Genomic DNA, 15685 nt, shown 5'->3' on the forward strand with positions numbered 1-15685 from the left:
GTCCCATCAGACATGGATAAGAAAGCATATAGTCTTATTGACTCCAAGTTAATATCATGCGACTATGAGGTCTTGGGACAAACACTAATTAGAGGCAATATTGGTTAGGATATAACATACAAACAGGCAGAAATGGCTCAAATACAATACAATACAATACAGGTTTGTTTATAACTTACATAAAGACTAAGTGTTTTAATTGCTTTCCATATTTTCACGGATTAGGATCCTTAACATTTTTAAAAATTTACATTATTTACATCATTTAATATACATCACCATAAACTGCATTTGAAGTATACAATTATTTAAGTTCTTTTGTTTTGTTTTTTTTGTTTTGTTTTGTCTTGTTTTGTTTGGAGAGAGAAAGGGCAAGAGAGAGCATGAGTAGGGGAGAGACACAGAGAAGAGAGAGAGAGAGAGAGAGAGAGAGGGAGAGGGAGGGAGAGAGAGAGAATCTTAAGCAGGCTTCACATCCTGCACAGAGCCTAATTTGGGGCTCGATCTCATGTACGTGAGATCATGAGCTGAGCCGAAATCAAGAGTTGGGACACTTAACCTACTGTCACCCAGGTTCCTCAGAAGTAGATAAGTTTGATATATGTATATACTTGTAAAAGTATCACCACATCAAGAAAATTAACATATTCATCACCCCTAAAAGATTCCTTGTGCTCTTTTGTAATTCTTCCTGTCAAGCCATTCTCATTCTCTCCTCCTTTCCCTAGGCAACCACTATTCTGCTTTTGGTTACTATGCATTAGTTTGTATTTTCTAGAATTTATATACATATATACGTAATATATATGTATATGTATATGTATATGTATATGTATATGTAATATATATACATATGTGTATGTATATATATGTTATATATGTATATAGTATATATATATATATATATATATATATATGGCATATATATATGGCACACACATGTTATTGCATGTATCCATATTTAATTCCTTCTTATTGCTGAGTAATATACCATTGTAGGGATATATGCCACAGTTTACCTATTCAGTGGTTGATGGACATTTGGGTTGTTTCCTGTTTTGAGCTATTACAAATAAAGCTGGTATGTACATCCACATATAGGTCTTTGATGGACATATGCTTTCATTTCTCATGGGTAAAGATCTAGGAGCAGTTGGATCGTGTGGGTGGTGTATGTTTAAAGTTTTAAGAAACTGCTAAATTATTTTCCACAGCATTTGCTGTATTTTACATTCCTATTTATTTCAATTTTTTTCTCTCTGTTTTTATTTAGGTTAGTTTCTGTTGCTATGGACTCAAATTCACTAATACATTCTCCTGAAATTGGTTGTTAATATCATCTAGTGTGGGGGTACCTAGGTGGTTCAGCTGGTTAAACATCTTACTCTTGATTTCAGCTCAGCTCATGATCTCACAGTTCGTGAGATTGAGGCCCATGTTGGGCTCTGTGCTGACAGCGTGGAGCTGCTTGGGATTCTCTCTCTTCCTCTCTTTCTGCCCATCCCCTCCTCACTCTCTCTCTCAAAATAAACTTATTTTTTTAATGTCATCTAGTGTAGTTTTCACCTAGAAGCTCTGATCTTTTTATTATCCCTTTCTCCAGTTTTACTGAGATACAATTGACATGTAACACTATGTTAGTTTAAGGTGTACAACATAATGATTATACACACACACATACACACATATGGTTTTTATATGCCTTATAAACCATTGTTTTAAGTATTTTGTCGTGTATTGATAGTTTCAGGAAGGAGAGTAAATCTGATCCCTTTACTCCATTCCAGTCAGAAGTTGAAGTGCCTGAGCTCCTTACATCTGGTGGCTCTTCCATTTTCGACATATAGCTTGCAAAATCTCTGTGCTTTTTTCCATCAAGCTGTGGAAAGAGAAAGAATATGAAGGATTATGTGTAGGTAATTTTATGAGTCAACTCTGGAAGTTGTTGCTCACATCTGTAACATTACCCTATGTTTGTAGGTCACATGGTTATATCTGACTGAAAGCCCAGTGGAAAATAATAGTCAAGCTGTAATCTCAGGGAAAAACAGGAAATGATTTTGGTGAATGGCTCACCAACTTCTACCACGTTGAACATTTATGGGCACCAAATACCCATTTACTCTTCCTCTCACATTAAAAAAAGACATTTATTCCATGTCGAGAGACACAGCCATCCAGGTATTTATGATCTTCAGGTGACGCTTTTTCTCACTATGAAATCTGAATTCCACCTCTAATAATTTTGCAGCATATAAAGTAAAAAAAAATATTTTTGCTCTCCCATGCCCACCCAGTAGAAGGTATTGGAGCAGGGATAGGATAATTGCAATTAAAACTTCCATTCTGACAAAGAAAAGAGTGGGATTCTACTGTAGTGTGTGTGGTCCTTGCCAATGAAGTACATTCTGTCAGGCAGGCATTGTGCAGTCCCTCTTTGCTAACAAATGGAGGAGATTCCTTGATTTGATGTTTATTCTACTTTCTGAAAACATTTCATCTTTTGTTTTTCGCATGTCCTGACTCCTCTCCTGGGGGTTACCTTCCTATTAATTATCCTCCACTATCTTTCAGCAAGTTCGTTTGGGGGAAAAGTCCTTTCTTCAAGGTTGCACAACTTTCATACTTCTGTTCATGAGACTTGGGGGCCTGTATATGTTTGAGACATGAGTGTTCAAGACATTTTTAGTATCGGTTCATGGCCTCTTCAGCAATTCAATTTCCTCAAAAATAAGTAGATCTACTTGCATCCAGTCAGTTTCATCTGACTGTAGATACACCAACATTCTTTTCTAGACACCAGTCTAAAGCCTGATTCAGTTTTGTGCTTTCTCATCTACGTATCTCTTATTCTCAACTTAACAAAGCCTGGAAACCATCTGAAGGAATCTGTAGGAATGTCACCCATTACTAGGCTACTGTTGTGTTAAGCTGCTTTCAATCTTACTTTTTGCTATTTGAGGTCTATAATAAGTATCTTTTTCAGTCTTTTGGGGCCCTAAATTCTGGAATCAATAAATTACCTTTGATTTCTAATTGAGAAATAAGTATTTAAGCTGATCTCTTTCTTGCAGTAACTTGTGAAAAGCAACAAACAGTTGCAACACATACTAAGATTAAGGATCTTTTCAACCACTTCTCTGAGTGCTATAGGCTCATAACATACCTTTCAAATTACTGAAGCATTTGTTTCATCAAATGTTTTTTATCACATAATATGGATCACCAGTTTTCAAGTGTGTTCTATCAACAACTAACTTAACTAAAACTAAACAGCTAAACCAACTTTATAAAGTTTAGGTCATCCTTGGGGCCTCCTTCTGCTTCTGGTATCAATATTTTAGAGTAAATCAATAAAGTAATACAATGGCTTGAACATTAGAATTTATTTCCCTTTCCCATGAAGTCCAAAATGAGTATTCTTCATTAGCAGGTATCTTTCCTTCAGATTGCACCAACCCAGGCTTTCCATCTTCCACAGATGGCTCCTAAGATTTTGAAGCTTTTCTCCATTAGCTTGTGGGAGGAGAAAGCATGGAGAATCATGCATGGGCTGTGCATAGAAGTAGACATGTCAGTTTTGCCCACCTCTTCTTAGCCAGAACTCAGTCACATGGCCAGACCTAACTGTAAGGAGGGTAGGGAATACATACAGGGTAGTTGTGTCTAAAGGAGAAGGGGCTGAAAACTTTGGTGAATAGGTAACTAATTTCTGCATAGAAGCCAATACTGTGGAAGATAGAGTAGGAAAACCAACAAAATGGAATTCTTGACATCCTTCTTCAAGTTTCATGATCAAGTTTCACCACATGACTCGACTTTTCAACTATGTTAGCTAACATTCCTTTTATCGTCAAAGGTTGTTTTAGTTGGATTTTCTGCTACTTGCTATGTCAAACATTGTAATCAGTAGAGTTGCCAAATGGATTTTCCATTACAATCAACAAACAGTCTTTAACATAGCATCACCTCCTGCTACCTTCCTGTTATCTCTTTGAGTAAAGCAAGTCTTAATGTTGAATGCTTGAGTTTCCAGTAAAGCATTTGATGTATCAGGTTGCACACTGGGAGATTCAGCTCTGCCCAAGTGGTAAGGCCTCAACATATATCAGATAGGAGTTTGGAGGCAGGCTAAGGTCTGAAGAAGCCCTTGCAATTCATGTTTCTTTGAGGGTTAATCTTGTAGTAGGAATGTGGTCTGTGATGATCCCCTAAGGCCTCAGAACCTATGACCACACCTTTGAATTTCCCTAGAACAAAAGAAAATCAACAGACTAGTCTCTGTTTTAAACTTGACTCCTGTTTTTTGTTTGTTTGCTTTTTCTATCTTACAGATCATCTGAGCCCAAACTATTCTTCTTGGCGATACTCATTCTGAATTCATGTCTTCAGCTAAATTCAAACAGTCGTACTTTCTTTCCAAGGTCAAAATAGAGCTAAGCATTGTTCTCATCTTCTGGTGTCTGCCTCCTTTCATTTCCTTCATAACAACAGAAGCTCATTTTCCTATTTCTTTTTTCTGCTTTCAGGAATCATTTATTCATTCACTGATTCAGTCAACAAATGTTTTCTGAATGTCTGCTGTGTATCAGACACTCTTCAGTGTGCTAGAAAAAAGCCAGATTGAGCTACTTCCATAAATCGGACATAAGCTCATATAGCATTCAGGCAATTTCTAGAATGGTAATGTGATATATTGGAAAAAAATAGAGGCTTTGAGGTCAGATACTATTGGGTTTAATCTCCAACTCAATTACTTACAGGTTGTGTTAATTATGAAATGAAGCTATCCTGTGAGCCTCAATTTCTCCTTTATAAAAATGTGGGTAATACCATTATTCAAGGTTAGAATAATAATTAAATGATACAAGGCTAGCAAAAGTCTTGGCACAGAGTAGTATAGTGAATGCTTCCTCTTTTCCACTTTTTTTCTTTCTTTCCTCTTTCTTACCTGCCCTCTATTCTTTCACCTTCTTTCCTTCCCTACTTCATTTTCTATTTTCCTTCTTTCTGTTCCAGCTTTCTAAATTCCTAACTTCCTTTCCAGGTAAACATGCTAATGGCTACATTTTCATTTTCCAAGATTATATTAAAATTCTAACAGATACTCCTTAGCATAAACACTCCAGATTAGATGCTCTTTGAATGACCTAAGAAAGAATATAAATACTAATACTCTTTATGAGATCTGTACATTCTTCCCTTCCTAGATGGCTGCATAGGTAGTTTTTCTTTCTGACTCTAGAAGTACATATCACTGTCCAATTGGGATGATGTCCACTGCCACTTTCCAGGCATATCTTTGAGATGTTGGCTGAGAAAGAGCAATTAGATATCCAAAATAGTAACCACAGAGGGCTGAAAACTATTTTTAAAAAATGACAGGGGGAAAATTTATTTATTTATTTATTTATTTATTTATTTATTTATTTATTTATTATTTTCACTAGGCAAAGAACTTTATTAATCTTGTTTCAAACTTTATTCCCAGGCCTCTTCAGCTTAATTAGCTACAAAGAATGAATTGTGTCTAAGCAAAAACTGAAAAGAGCTGCAGTGTCCCAGGGGTTTGGCTTAAAAGTATTAGAGATCCATGAACAAAATTTTAAAAAGCAGTCTTAGTATAAAATAGCAGCTCCCCAGAACTTCTTCAAGTTCTGTCTTCTTCAGAACTTGACTCCATTCAGTTTGCTTCAATTTTGGAAGCTTCATCAAAATTCTTCACAAGATCTGGAATTTCCTCCTCCTCCTTCTCTCAGGTGGCAAGTGGTCCTTTTCCATCAACGGATTGTGTGGGCAGAGCTTCAGCCAGTCTTCTTAAACTAGTCAGACTGTCTGCACCGAGTTGATTTAAGATCCTGGGTAGCATTTCTGTCAGCCATTTCCTCTCAGCATGACCTAGAATGGTCAAAGTGTTCGCTGCCAGGGATGCCTGAACTTTAGGCTTGTTGAAGTGGATCACTGTTCCTTGGTTTGTGAATGTATTTGCTTCTTCAATACGAGAGATATTGTTTACCTCTAACTTTAAGGAGAACTGAAGTTTTTTTATCATCTTCTGTAGCCGTTCTATGAGCCACTTTGTTCTTTTGGTGAGCGGTTCCTTTTCCACCGATGCACACTAGTGCTTGAATTTGATGAATTTCTCTTGGTTCATGATAGTTTTGTTCATCTGGTTGGAGCAGAAATAGGACCGCAGGGGACTAGAGTTGGTGCTTAGGGGGCCTAGGGCAGACTAGCCACGATTAGGTGCACATGAGCCAGGACGCAAGATGGCAGCTCAACAGGGGAAATGTATTTTTATTTTATTATTATTTTTTTAACATTTATTCATCTTTGAGAGACAGAGAGAGACACAGCATGAGTGGGGGAGGGCAGAGAGAGGGGAAGACAAAGACTGAAGCAGGCTCCAGGTTCTGAGCTGTCAGCACAGAGCCCAACACAGGGCTCTGAGATCACAGAGATCACAAACCATGAGATCATGACCTGAGTCGAAGTTGGAAGCTTAACCAACTGAGCCACCCAGATGCCTCAGAGGAATGTATTTTAAATGGAAGACAGAAAAGCATGAGGATTTAGTAAAGTTTTTAAACCTATTTATTTATCTAATTGACTATACTTAATAAAGCTATCTGAATCTATTTCATTTTAATAGAAATTATCATAGGTAAAAAATGAGAATAAATGGGTTTGTTTGGTTCCATTTGGAATAATATTCATCTTGAAGTAGAGTATTCATTTTAGTGCTCTAGAAATTGAGTCTAACCATGTATTACATGTAGCATCATATAAAGGATATTTTTATAGAATTTCTTTGTTGAATATCACTCCAGATTAAATCTTTAATTAAACTGAAAAAAAACTTTGAGTCTTTATTGAGACGTGTGAAATGCTTTGATGCTCTTAAGATAAGAAGTGTTAAGTGCTAAGTATAATTAGATATAGAAAATTTGCACATGCTAGAAATTATGTTCAAAGACCACATTGATTTTTTGTGAAATTTGCATTTTGGATGAACTCCCAAAATATATGAAAGATAATTTATATAGCTCAAGAAGACTATTTTTATTACCCTCTATTTCACTATGGAAAAAAAAAAGAAACACAGATGTTTTATTATCTTTTGAAAAAGGAAATGATATTTTCTTAACATGCCACTTCCTGGGATATATCACTTCATACATAATGTGTTAAAAATAGGAAAAAAACTCATTAAGTCTAGTGATGTTATGTCTAAAAAGCTCTATTTGAGTTCACAACTGATAATTTTCTGGGCTTTATCTTAAGTACGCTCTTAAGGGACAATGGACGATGACTATTTGGAAGAAATATGTTTCATGTTTGAAACAAAGGAAATCCCAATTATGTAAACGATTAAAATTAAGAAATCAAGGCACCTATATGATATCACTGTAATTGTATTTACATATCTACACATACACAAATACATTCCAGAGAAACAAATATAGAAATAAGTAATAAGATACAATGCGGTAAAATGTTGGCAGTGATTGTTGTTAGCTGATGAAATTATGAATGATTTCTTTTTTCTACTTTCTGTATTTGCCTCACTTCTTGAAAATATACTTGAATGAATGTATAATTTTAAAAACTTAGAAAGAATCTCTATTTGTCTCAGTGTGGTTAAAGAAAGAATTATTTCCTTTTAGTGACTACATTTTTCTCCTTCATAAAGGAGACAGTAATATATGTATAGTACAGATTGGTGAGCACAAGTTCAGAAAATTATTGCTGTTAAACACTTACTCTAAACATTTATATGCATTAACTCAGTACACAGAATAACCTAACAAAGTTGCACTATATCTCCATTTTACAGGGGAAGAAACCGAGGCACAAAGAGACTAAGTTTCTTGCCAGAATGAACTCAGGCAGTTTGGCTCCAGGGTCCACCTCTTAACCAGTATCCTATGCCTGCACTTAACAAATATCTACTATGTGCTCTGAACTTTTGATGATGCATCATTGCTTTGCGGTAAGCATGAATACCTCAGACCTGGATGGTTCTGCGTTTAAATCCCAATTCCAGTATTTACATGTAGTGTGTCTTTGGAGGAGGAACTTAGCCTCTCAGCCTGAGTTCCTTCAATAAAAGGGGATAATGGTACGATTCAGCCATAAGAAAAAATGGGGTTGCATTACATACTGGATACAGACACAAAAACTCCAAGATACATTGCTAAGTAGCTTTCCAAAGATCATATGGATACTGAGTGGGAGAGTCACAATTTGAACTCAGGCCTGCTTAATGCAACAGTAGCATGTGTTATAGACTCTTAGAGTGGCTAGAGAATCACTCTAGTTGGCAATGTTCAGTGATGCTTTCTTAGAGGAGGTTGAATTCTTTTGGTCTTTCAGTTTTATTGAATGGGCAATAAAGTTCTTTTAGCTCCAAATAAAGGTCTTATAGTAGAGTATTGGTATTTAGTCTTATAGAAGATTTCCTTTGGTCTTATAGTGGGGGCAACAGGAGTACTGAGAAATCATGACTCACTTTTGTATAGTAATCTCTTTAATTTCCTAAATAATTGCTCACCCATTTATCCAGTTTGATTTTTATAACTACAGAGGGTAGATAATATCACTATTACTGCTAAAATATCTGAGGCTCAGAGAGATCCAAGGACTGCCCAACATCACACTGCAAATGAGTTGTAGAGCTGAGACTAGACCAAATAATTTGTCTTTTTCAGTGGAGTCTGAAGAGCCATGAATGCAAAGTGAAGAGTTCCCATTGGCCTCCCTGCTTGTATGTCCTAGGGGTCTGCTATATACATTTCCTTCTCTTAGCCAAGATGGCTGTCACTTCTCTTGTTGGGACCCATAATTACAGGCTTTTCAGTAATGCTTGTGGGCCCAGTGTTCCAAATCTTGTTTTTCCTAGTTTTGCTAACTTCTCTGTATAATAAATGCCAGGCAGCACTGACTAATTAGCAAACAGCAGACAATGCATGTTGATACATAACTTATTCTTCCAAGGCCCCTATTTACTGCCAGTGACTTGTGACCTCACTGTGAACCCTGGTGGCAATAAAGCTACCACTGTGATTAGGGTTAGAATACATGTAATCTTCTTAGCCTTAGTTGAAACTGTGAAAATCCCTTTCATCTTCAATTATTATTTATTTGGCCCTTTTCTCTGGAGGGCAAGGGGCTGTCTAATCCCCCGGGCTGAGCCTCAGGAGTCTGTATCAGCAGGAAAGAATGCCAGCCTTGCATACCAGGAGCTGGAAGACCTGGCCATGTATTGGAGAGGCCATGACCCTGGTGGGGGTGGAGATGGGGGAGCATCAGGAGCTTGCTTCCGGATGGTTATTCTCCAAGGAAACTGCTCTAAAAGTGGCTCAAGAAAACTTCCTAGCAGTGTAAAGTGTTCCTAAGTGGAAGAGAATGAATGAACTGTAAAACCTTTTATTAAAACAAAACAAAACAATAATATATAACATAGAGTAAACTGAAGTACTATGGAGTGACTCAGGAATGATTCAGCTGATTGAACTATTGCACTCCAAAGGATCTTGGGTCAGCACAGCCAAGAAGTGCTCACTGGAGATGCACAGACTCTATTCCAGAACGGCTGAGAGTGTTGGAGTATGTGTTCATCAAGGTCAAATGCCTGCATTTGATTACCTCGGAGTCCTTAACTTTAATGAGTCAGTAGCAAAGGCTTCGTTAAATATTCGTTTCATTGAAGGAAGGAAGCAGTAGCAAAAAACACTCAGCAATGGCTGTCACCAGGAATACTAAACAAGACTGTTTCAGTGGAGGAGAAGACCCTTCTACCTATAGCTGTAAACACTTGTTCCATGAGCCTGGAGCTTGGAATTTTGAATTTCTGTAGCTCTGATCTTCCTGAGCCTTCTGGTACCCAACAACCTAAGGATGCTCCCCTCCCTTTTTTTTTTTTTTTTTTTTTTTTTTTTTTTTTTTTTTTATCATGGAATTACCAGCCTTAAGAAGCCCAACAGACATGTCTGGGAGGCCTCTGGTCATCCTTGTGGCTCTATTCCTGTAACATGGGCCAGTTTGTGTAACAGAATGCCTTCCCTGGGGAAGGTGATCCCAACTGTCTAGCCAAATATCTCTCTTCCAAAGTGAACTGGCTGAGGGAGGCTGGCTTCTAACCCAGGTCACTAGCAACTGACAAAGATCTGGGATCTAAACCCTGATCAAAAGAAAGATATTTCCAAACCTCTTTAATGGGTTACAGTGGAGACTAAATGGACCAGAGCTAAGAGGTTTTATTACTCCCATCCTTCTTTTTTGCCCATATTTTCTTTTCTTTGACTGCTTCCTAACCAAAATTTCTGAAATAAAGAGGGCCCTTGGGTAACTGGGGAGAAAACAGCAAAAACTTGTCAGTTTTGTCCCCAAGGTGAGCTGCTATGATATTGTTGGCAAAAATCAACAAAAAAGAGCTTATTGATCAAGATGTATATTTGTTTTTGAAAGATGTCACATTTAAAAAAAAAAAGGAATGGCTAATAAAAAACTTTCAGTGGAATACTTGGGAAGCAAGTTGAGCAAATTTTCTAGAAAGTCAGATAAAGATACAAAAAGGATGACACCCTAAAAAAAAAAGTCTTCAGAATGGTGGTTAGATTTAAAAAAAACTTCAAGATACTGAACACAAATAAAAAGGCAAATCAAGTTATCAAAGAAATAATGCAAGAATGCTTCTGCAAAATGAAGGGCATGAGATTACTTAGTGACTTAACGGGTAATACTATAAAATTTCAAAATACCAAGAGTAAACGAAAATAAGTGGTAAATCCTAAAAGATTTCCAAAATAATTATACATTAATTTTCACTGATTTTAAAGTCAATACACATATATTGTAGAGAATTTGGAGAAGGTATAAAGAAGAAAAATCACCATTAAGTCTATATTTTGGCAAGGTTCCTGCTAGCTATACATATAATTATGCACATATGTTTGCAAAATTGGGATGATGGGAACGTCACTGGGCACTCGGAGCCCCATCTTCCCCACCCCAGCCTGGGAATGTGGGTCCTACTTGCCTTTCCTGCTCTCAGAGGGTACTCCAAGGACATAACCCTGAGATAGTTTTACTGTGTTGAGAACTGCACAGTATACCTGACTGAGCCCAGTTAGGACCTCTTCATAAACTTCTAAGATTTGGAGGACAGGTGTGGGAATCTACTCGTCTTGCTGCCACCCAAGGCAAGCGTCATACTTAAGTTCCCTTTGCTTATTAAAAATGCTACCTGTCAACCTGGAGTGGCCTACCTCTGTTCCTCTCTTCCTGTCCTCCACGTATGGGGCTGGTTTCAGATTATACCTGCGAAGTTCTCCAGAGGGTTGTAGGCAAACAGATGATAATACTGACAGCATAGATGTGTTTCATGTGTAATTTCATGTTTGCTTTTTTCCAGATTATATCCTAAACATCACATGGCACTAAATATTTTTACAAATGTGATATTTAATGGCTATAAAATACTAAATTCAATTAAAATTTTTGGATATGACATTGTCTTTTTAACCAATTTTCTATTGATTGGTACTTGGGTTGCTACTAAAAATCTTTTGCATAAATCTTTGAAACACTGATTATTTTTTAGGATGGATTCCTAAAAAAGGAACGATTGATAAAAGGGCATTTACTATTTGTTAGATAATTATGCCTATTTTCAGGACTCACTTTTAATGCCTATGGCCAGATTATCTTTGAAAAGGTCTTATCAATTTAGAGAAGGTATTTAAGAGGGGTCTGATGGTGTGGGGCAAAACAACCAGGCTGACCTGGGAGTTCGTGGGAGAGTCAAAAATGGAACACAGCTCTTAAAACTTATAGTCTCATGGTGCGGGGATGCCTCCCTTTCCTTTGTTTTCTGTGGAAGCCAGCCGCAATGCTCAAGTTCCTTGTAGGAAAAACAAGCAGCTTACTGCATCCAGGGCTCAGAGTGGTTGGCACGGGCATAAGACATGGTCTCACGTGGTTCATATTTTCCATTGTCATTAAAACATTTACTGTCTGCTTAAGTCAGGACACAAAATGCAGCCGGTCTGAAAGAGGACACAAATCCATTGGAGACTTCAGGTGTGACATGGCAAGTACTGTGCCAGGTGCTGATTGGTACAATAGATTGGGAGGAAATCTATGAAAATAATTCAGTTACGACACAGAGCAGTGAAATGACCTACGTATAAACCGCTGTTATGTGGGTGTGCTACAGAGGGAAATGACCTTGTTGGACTCTAGGAGGTTTTTCACTTAAGATGTGGTTTGGTTGCATGAAACAGAAAACAACTCAAGAAAGATTAAATAAGACAGAATTTATTCCTCTCAAACATAAAATAATTTCAGAGGTTGTGAATAGAGTGTCCTACTGAAAAAATGTAGTTTTGAAGGCGATCCATCTCAGAGTGGTAAGATAGGTCTAAGTAGGGGAAACAGAGCCATGGAGATTTCCTTAGGAAGCAGCTGCTGATGAGCTGTCATGAGACACTGAAATGAAAAGCACAGGGTGAATGGGAGGGATTTTGGAGGGAAGAATCAGCAAAGGTGTCTGAGTGGAAAAGCAGGACACCAGCAGGAAGGAGATGAAGACGGCATCAAGGTTTGGGAGGGCCATCTCTTTAGGGGAAAGATGATGTTTCCTTGCAGGCACTTGGAGCTTGTGGGGATGCCTTCCATCAGGGCCTTGTGAGCCGAGCCTGGGCTGCTGTGGTGGTGTGTGGGGTGTGGCTGTTGCTCCAGGATAGCATGGGGACCTCGAGTGTCAGCCACCCGCGAAACGGTGCATAGGTTACTTTGGAAGGGCAAACATCTTGGCACTGATAAGATCAGTGGCATCAGGATGAGAAAGGTTGGCTGCAAAAATACTGAAACCTGAAACACTGATTCAGAGCATCTGGTGGAGAGGCCTAGAAAAAGTTATTACACAAAGATTGCTGCTGAAACCTGGAACTGGAGCTGGGAGTCTTTCGCCAAGACCCGTTCAGTGTATAGTCATTTCTTTTAAAACTTGTTTTCTCGCTTTGAAATCAATAATGTTCCCAGTAAAAATAAAATAGAAAATATACAAAAGTAGAAAAATATAATATAGCAAAGCAGTAACCTCATGATCCAGAGATCTATACCTTTCCATAGTTTTTGTATGTGTATTATGCCAAATGGGGTATTATAATATTTTATAATTTTTTTCCAATTTCAGATTTTGTGAAAAATATTATGAACATCTTTCTAAGTCATTCAGTATTTTTTCTTTCACCTCATTTATAAAGATTGTATAATGTGCCATTATATATTTATACCTTTATGATAAAGTTTTTAAGTTTTACTTATTTAAGTAATCTCTACGCCCAAATTCATAACCCTGAGATTGAGAATCACATGCTTCCCCCACTGAGCCAGCCAGGGACCCCTACCATTGTGATATTTAACCTGATGCATATTTAGGAAGTTCTCATTTTTTTCTGTGACAAACAACAGTATAATATGCATTCATGAAGTTAAATATGTACAAATCTCTAGTGATTTTGTTATCATAAATTCATACAAATGGAATCATTAGGGCAAAAGGCACATACGTTTTTAAGGTTTTTGATACATGTAACCAAATTTCCCCCCAACAGCTTTTTCTTATAGTACCACCATGATCACATGATAGTGTCCATTTCTTTGCATCTTCATGAAGACTGGTATTTTTAGTATTAAAACATATTTGTCTGTCTGAAGAGTGAAAAATGGTATCTCATTGTTTATTTTTCCTACTTCTATTGCTAGTGAAAAAAAAATTTTTTTTTTTTGCATTATTACTGGCCTTTCTATTTTTCTTGTGTGGTGGTTGCTTATTTATAGCTCTGTCCCTTTATCTACTTGGATGTATTAAAATAATTTATAAGAGCTTTTTATATATAAAATATATTCCCTTTTTGCCTGTTGTAAATGTTGCAATTTTTTCCTCAGTTTGCATTTACCATTTGTCTTGCCTCTGGTAATTTTTAATATGTCTACATTTAAAATGTTTTTCCTTTTATGATTTCTGCCCTTTGCAGAATGCATAAAAATCCTTTGCCCGCAGTAATGCTGAAATAGATATTCACCTCTATGTCCTCATAGTACTTTCACAGAGTATAGGAAATGCATGCAGGAATTTGTCTGAGATAGAATCAGAGGACTCAGATGATGCGATGTGTGGGTAATTCAGAGGGAGGAGTCAAGTGTGACTGAGTTTTCAGGCTTGGTAGACTTTGGTGAGGGTGGAACCACTGACTAAAACCAGGAATACAGGAAAAGGAACAAGTCTGTTAGGGTAGATAATGTGTTCGGTTTTGCACAGGCTGCTCTTGAAATGTCTGCCAGGGATCCTGGTTGAAATGCCCAAAAGGCAGTTGGAACAGCGAATGGAATGCACGAGTGAGGTTGGGGTTTTAAACACAGATCTAGAAGCCATCAGCAGACATTTGATAGTTCAGCCAACATTTGCTTTTCAGTGAACATCCTGGGCCAAACACTAGGCTAAGGTACTTCACTGCCTCATTTCATTTAGGGTTCCTAAACACTTCAGGAGGTAGAAATTATTATCCTTATCAGGTTATAAACACCAAGGGACAGGTTTACAAAAGCTACATTTCTTTACTGAAGTCCTATAACTGGTTGGTGGTGAAATTTGAGTGTGAAACCAAGTTAAGTTGGCCTGATTCCAGAGTTGAAGCAATAGCCTTGTTTGCTCCATTGCCAGAGAGGTGGATGAGCTCAAGCAAGGAAAGGCATAGTCCCATTGGTAGGGACTAGCACACTTGGGTAGTGGGCAGCAAAGAAGGAAGGAGCCAGTGAAGGGATCTGGGGGAAGGTAGAGGCTGACATATATACCTGCTGACTGATGCTCTAACCAGAGGCCAAACATATTGATGGTGGGGACATTCTTGTCGATAAATCTGAGACCCCACTCCTGCCCCTGCCCCTGAAAACAAATTCTGTCACGGTGCTTTGCACATAAATACTCCTTGACTGACACTCCATCAGAAATTTTCTTGGGTTATCCTCTGAGCTAGACCATACCAGTCCCCGTGTCCCCACTTGTTGTGGGTTGGGGGCTCACTCCCAGAAGATCCTTAGTATTATCAAACTATTGCCTCCTCTGAGAGCAACAGAAGTAGACTCCTTGTTTTATAGCAGAAACAAGGCCAAGAAGTCTGGATCTGGATTTTACCACATGCTACAGGAGTGTGAAGAGTAGGAAAAGCAGGGATTTAGGAATTAATGAGTTACAATTTTCATTCTGTCACTTTGGGTAAATTATTTAAATTCTCTGAGCCCATGGGGTGCCTGGGTGGCTCAGTCATTTGAGCATCTGACTTGGGCTCTGGTCATGATCTCATGGTTTGTGAGTTTGAGCCCCGCTTTGGGCTCTGTGCTGACAGCGCACAGCCTGCTTCCGATCCTCTGTCTCCCTCTCTCTCTGCCCCTCCCCTGCTTCCACCCTCTCAAACATAAATCAACATTAAAAAGATTCTCTGAGTCCCATTTCCCTCATGATAAAATGGAGATACCCACTAACAGGGTGGTCGTGAAGGTTAAATAAATTAACTAAGATAAAGGGCTTGGTGCATTGTAGGCACTCAGTACAAGGAAGTTAAAACTCTGAGTCATACTGAATTATTTCCCTCAGTGTTCTCCGATGCTTACCTTTTGG

General features: G+C 37.9%; 1 pseudogene; it reads right to left on the reverse strand.

Annotated features, from left to right (window-relative positions):
* Positions 1-5683: 5683 nt before the first annotated feature.
* On the reverse strand, positions 5684-6169 carry LOC102956450 (annotated as a pseudogene).
* Between the last annotated feature and the right edge of the window lie 9516 nt (positions 6170-15685).

The sequence above is a fragment of the Panthera tigris genome, chromosome D1 (assembly GCF_018350195.1).
Source record: "Panthera tigris isolate Pti1 chromosome D1, P.tigris_Pti1_mat1.1, whole genome shotgun sequence".
NCBI lineage: Eukaryota > Metazoa > Chordata > Mammalia > Carnivora > Felidae > Panthera > Panthera tigris.